The sequence below is a fragment of the Triticum dicoccoides genome, chromosome 3B, assembly GCF_002162155.2.
Source record: "Triticum dicoccoides isolate Atlit2015 ecotype Zavitan chromosome 3B, WEW_v2.0, whole genome shotgun sequence".
Taxonomy (NCBI): Eukaryota; Viridiplantae; Streptophyta; class Magnoliopsida; order Poales; family Poaceae; genus Triticum; species Triticum dicoccoides.
The window spans coordinates 850,465,145-850,471,443 of record NC_041385.1 but is presented as its reverse complement, the minus strand read 5'-3'; positions in this window follow the sequence as shown (position 1 = coordinate 850,471,443).

Sequence of the window (6,299 nt, the reverse complement as noted above, 5' to 3'; positions counted from 1 at the left end):
TTTCAGGCCTTGGGTTGTGTTTGGGTCGGGCTTACACGTGGTGGTGTCGAAAAGTTGTAATTTTTAGGCCTCAGGTTGTGTTTGAATCGGGCTTACACGTGGTGGTGTCGAAAAATTGTAATTTTCAGGCATTGGGTTGTGTTTAAGTTGGGCTTACACATGATGGTGTCGAAAAGTTGTAATTTTCAGGTCTCGGGTAATGTTTGGATCGGGCTTATACGTGGTGATGTCGAAAAAGAGTAATTTTTAGGCCTTGGGTTGTGTTTGAGTCGAGCTTACACGTGATGGTGTTGAAAAGTTATAATTTTCATAGAGTTAATTACATCTACAATACGAGAACTTGCAGCGAATTAACAGAATCATACACAAACTAAAAAATCCCAGAAAAATGGTACACTAACTTGTCTAACAGCACATTTTGGTATAGTTTCCGTTAGATTGCATGTGAGCGCCAACCACTACGCCACAGGCTTGCTTCTGTCCTAATAGAGGCAGGTTCATTTCTATCCTTTAATTTAGACGTATGCTGACCTTTTTTGAACGTTTCGTTTTTTTGCTTGTGCGTTTTTTCGTTTCTGATTTCCATAATATTTTCAGATCTTGGGAATTCTTCGGCTTTTTCCTTTTTTCTTGCACATTTCTTTTTATTATAGGTTTTGTAATATATTGTGTACTTTTTTCAATACTGTTGACTTTCTTTCAAATATATGGTGAACATGTTTTTCAAATACACACTAAACGTTTTACTATACAATAAATATTTTGTAAATATAGACTGTAAATTATTATACAGATACACACTAAACATTATTGTATAATATACAATGAACAATTTTATTATATACATTGAACTTTTTTAATATACATTGATCTATTTAATTTATATGATGACCATTTCTTAAATAAACATTTTTAATATATAATGATTTTTTTACATGTACTAAACTTTTTTATAGAAACACATATTAGAAAATTTTCTAAAATATATACTCCCTCCGTCCGAAAATACTTGTCATCAAAATGGATAAAAAAGGATGTATCTAGAACTAAAATACATCAAGATACATTCCATTTTATTCATTTTGATGACAAGTATTTCCGGACGGAGGGAGTATATTTCAATTTTAATATATAATTTCCAAAAAACAAAACCGGATTTTGGGTGAACAAATGACTAAAAAACAGTATCATGTTATCCAATTAAATTGCTACATTATCTATGACGAGGTCGATGTCGATGTCGTCATGTGCCTTGGCTTCGCGGCGCCATGTCTCCAAGTTGTCGTCGAACTCCTGCACCTTCGTGAGCCCCTGCTAGAGGAAGACCGCGTCGAGGTTGGCTTCCTGTTGACGCCGCTGCTCCGCCTCCTCCTCCTCCTCCTCCTATGCACTGCGCGATGATGGCGGCCTCTAAGACGTCCGCCTCCGCCAGGGGAGGTAATCCTCCGGCCTGATGACGTCAGCGCCCTGCCGCTACGGCTCCGGCTCCCTCTTCACCGCGCGGAGCGGCGGGAGCTCCTCCTGCTCCCTCTTGACCGGCATGAGCGGCGTCTACGAGCTCGAGCACTGGCGAAGGAGCTGGAACGGCGGCGGTGGCGACAGGCCGTGATTGGTGTACCTACGGGCAACCCTTTACCTTGCGTCGTCTGACGCGACGCATCGCCTCCGCTCGAAGTCATCGCCACCGCCGGCGCCGCGGCCGGGCAACCACATTCCGCGCCACATCGAGTGGGGAGAGGGGAATTGTGTTGGGGAACGTAGTAATTTCAAAAATTTTCCTACGCACACGCAAGATCATGGTGATGGCATAGCAACGAGAGGGGAGAGTGTTGTCCACGTACCCTCGTAGACCGTAAGCGGAAGCGTTATGACAACGCGGTTGATGTAGTCGTACGTCTTCACGATTCGACCAATTCAAGCACCGAACGTACGGCACCTCCGTGTTCAGCACATGTTTAGCTCGATGACGTTCCCCGGGCTCCAATCCAGCAAAGCGTCGGGGATGAGTTCCGTTAGCACGACGGCGTGGTGACGATGATGATGTTCTACCGGCGCAGGGCTTCGCCTAAACTCCGCGACGATATGACCGAGGTGGAATATGGTGGAGGGGGGCACCACACACGGCTAAGGAACGATCCGTAGATCAACTTGTGTGTTCTAGGGTGCCCCCCTGCCCCCGTATATAAAGGAGCAAGGGGGGAGGCCAGCCGGCCCCTTGGGGCGCGCCAAGGAGGAGGAGTCCTCCTCCTAGTAGGAGTAGGACTCCCCCTTTCCTACTCCTACTAGGAGGGGGAAAGGAAGGGGGAGAGGGGGAAGGAAAGAGGGGGGCGCCGCCCCCCTCCTAGTCCAATTCGGACTAGAGGGAGAGGGGGCGCGCGGCCCACCCTGGCCGCCCCTCTCTCTTCCCACTAAGGCCCATGTGGCCCATTAACTCTCCCGGGGGGGTTCCGGTAACCCTCCGACACTCCGGTTTTCTCCGAAATCACCCGGAACACTTCCGGTGTCCGAATATAGTCGTCCAATATATCAATCTTTATGTCTCGACCATTTCGAGACTCCTCATCATGTCCGTGATCACATCCGGGACTCCGAACAAACTTCGGTACATCAAAACTTATAAACTCATAATAAAACTGTCATCGTAATGTTAAGCGTGCGGACCCTACAGGTTCGAGAACTATGTAGACATGACCTAGAACTATTCTCCGTCAATAACCAATAGTGGAACCTGGATGTTCATATTGGTTCCTAAATATTCTATGAAGATCTTTATCGGTCAAACCGCATAACAACATACGTTGTTCCCTTTGTCATCGGTATGTTACTTGCCCGAGATTCGATCGTCGGTATCCAATACCTAGTTCAATCTCGTTACCGGCAAGTCTCTTTACTCGTTACGTAATACATCATTTCATAACTAACTCATTAGTTACAATGCTTGCAAGGCTTAAGTGATGAGTATTACCGAGAGGGCCCAGAGATACCTCTCCGACAATCGGAGTGACAAAACCTAATCTCGAATTATGCCAACTCAACATGTACCTTTGGAGACACCTGTAGAGCACCTTTATAATCACCCAGTTACGTTGTGATGTTTGGTAGCACACAAAGTGTTCCTCCGGTAAACGGAAGTTGCATAATCTAATAGTCATAGGAACATGTATAAGTCATGAAGAAAGCAATAGCAACATACTAAACGGTCAAGTGCTAAGCTAACGGAATGGGTCAAGTCAATCACATCATTCGTCTAATGATGTGATCCCGTTAATCAAATGACAACTCATGTCTATGGTTAGGAAACTTAACCACCTTTGATTAACGAGCTAGTCAAGTAGAGGCATACTAGTGACACTATGTTTGTCTATGTATTCACACATGTATTATGTTTTCGGTTAATACAATTCTAGCATGAATAATAAACATTTATCATGATATAAGGAAATAAATAATAACTTTATTATTGCCTCTAGGGCATATTTCCTTCAGTCTCCCACTTGCACTAGAGTCAATAATCTAGTTCACATCATCGTGTGATTCAACACCAATATTCACATTTGTATGTGATTAATACTCATAGTTCACATCATCATGTGATCAACACCCAAAGGGTTTACTAGAGTCAATAATCTAGTTCACATCGCTATGTGATTAACACCCAAAGAGTACTAAGGTATGATCATGTTTTGCTCGTGAGAGAAGTTTAGTCAACGGGTCTGTCATATTCAGAGCCGTATGTATTTTGCAAATATTCTATGTCTTCAATGCTCTGCATGGAGCTACTCTAGCTAATTGCTCCCACTTTCAATATGTATCCAGATTGAGACTTAGAGTCATATGGATTATTGTAAAAGCTTGCATCGTTGTAAATTTTACGACGAGCTCTTTTATCACTTCCATTATCGAGAAATATTTTCTTAGTCCTCACTAAGGATATTCTTGACCGCTGTCCAGTGATCTACTCTTAGATCAAAATTGTACTCCCTTGCCAAACTCAGAGCAAGGTATACAATAGGTCTGGTACATAGCATAGCATACTTTACAGAACCTATGACTGAGGCATAGGGAATGACTGTTCATTATTTTCTATTTTCTGCCATGGTCGGGTATTGAGTCTTACTCAACTTCACACCTTTGCAACACAGGCAAGAACTTTTTCTTTGACTGTTCCATTTTGAACTACTTCAAAATCTTGACAAGGTATGTATGTATTGAAAAAACTTATCAAGCGTCTTGATCTATCTCAATAGATCTTGATGCTCAATATGTAAGCAGCTTCACCGAGGTCTTTCTTTGAAAGAACTCCTTTTAAACACTCCTTTATGCTTTGCAGAATAATTCTACATTATTTCTGATCAACAATATGTCATTCACATATACTTATCAGAAATGCTCTAGTGCTCCCACTCACTTTCTTGTAAATACAGGCTTCACCGCAAGTCTGTATTAAAACTATATGCTTTGATCAACTTATCAAAGCGTATATTCCAACTGCGAGATGCTTGCACCAGTCCATTGATGGATCGCTGGAGCTTGCACATTTTGTTAGCACCTTTCGGATCGACAAAACCTTCTGGTTGCATCATATACAACTCTTCTTTAAAAAATCCATTAAGGAATGCAGTTTTGAAATCCGTTTGCCAGATTTCATAAAATGTGGCAATTGCTAACATGATTCAGACAGACTTAAGCATCGATACGAGTGAGAAAATCTCATCGTATTCAACACCTTGAACTTGTCGAAAAACCTTTTTGCGACAAGTCGAGCTTTGTAGATAGTAACACTACTATCAGCATCTATCTTCCTCTTGGAGATCCATTTATACAATATGGCTTGCCGATCATCGGGCAACTCCACCAAAGTCCACACTTTGTTCTCATACATGGATCCCATCTCAGATTTCATGGCCTCAAGCCATTTTGCGGAATCTGGGCTCATCATCGCTTCCTCATAGTTCGTAGGTTCATCATGGTCTAGCAACATGACTTCCAGAATAGGATTACCGTACCACTCTGGTGCGGACCGTACTCTGGAATACCTACGAGGTTCTGTAGTAACTTGATCTGAAGTTACATGATCATCATCATTAGCTTCCTCACCAATTGGTGTAGTAGTCACAGGAACAGATTTCTGTGATGAACTACTTTCCAATAAGGGAGAAGGTACAATTACCTTATCAAGTTCTACTTTCCTCCCACTCACTTCCTTCGAGAGAAACTCCTTCTCTAGAAAGGATCCATTCTTAGCAACGAATGTCTTGCCTTCGGATCTGTGATAGAAGGTGTACCCAACATTTTGGGTATCCTATGAAGATGCACTTTTCCGATTTGGGTTCAAGCTTATCATGTTGAAACTTTTTCACATAAGCATCACAACCCAAACTTTAATAAATGACAACTTTGGTTTCTTGCTAAACCATAATTCATACGGTGTCATCTCAACGAATTTTATATGGTGCCCTTTTAACGTGAATGCAGCTGTCTCTAATGCGTAACCCCAAAACGATAATGGTAAATCAGTAAGAGACATCATAGATCGCACCATATCCAATAAAGTGCGGTTACGATGTTCGGACACACCATAACATTATGGAGTTCCAGGTGGCATGAGCTGTGAAACTATTCCACATTGTTTTAATTGAAGACCAAACTCGTAACTCAAATATTCGTCTCCGCGATCAGATCGCATAAACTTTATTTTCTTGTTACGATGATTTTTCCACTTCACTCTGAAATTCTTTGAACCTTTCAACTATTTGAGACTTATGTTTCATCAAGTAGATATACCCATATCTGCTCAAATCATCTTGTGAAGGTTAGAAAATAACGATACTTTCCACGAGCATCAACACTCATTGGATCGCATACATCGATATGTATTATTTCCAATAAGTCAGTAGCTTGTTCCATTGTTCCGGAGAACGGAGTTTTAGTCATCTTGCCCAAAAGGTACGGTTCACAAGCATCAAATGATTCATAACCAAGTGATTCCGAAAATCCATCTTTATGGAGTTTCTTCATGCGCTTTACACTGATATGACCCAAACGGCAGTGCCACAAATAGGTTGCACTATCATTATTAACTTTGCATCTTTTGGCATCAATATTATGAATATGTGTATCACTACAATCGAGATCCAACAAACTATTTTCATTGGGTGTATAACCATTGAAGGTCTTATTCATGTAAACAGAATAACAATTATTCTTTAACTTCAAATGAATAACTGTATCGCAATAAACATGATCAAATCATATTCATGCTCAACCAAATGCTAAATAACATTTATTTAGGTTTAACA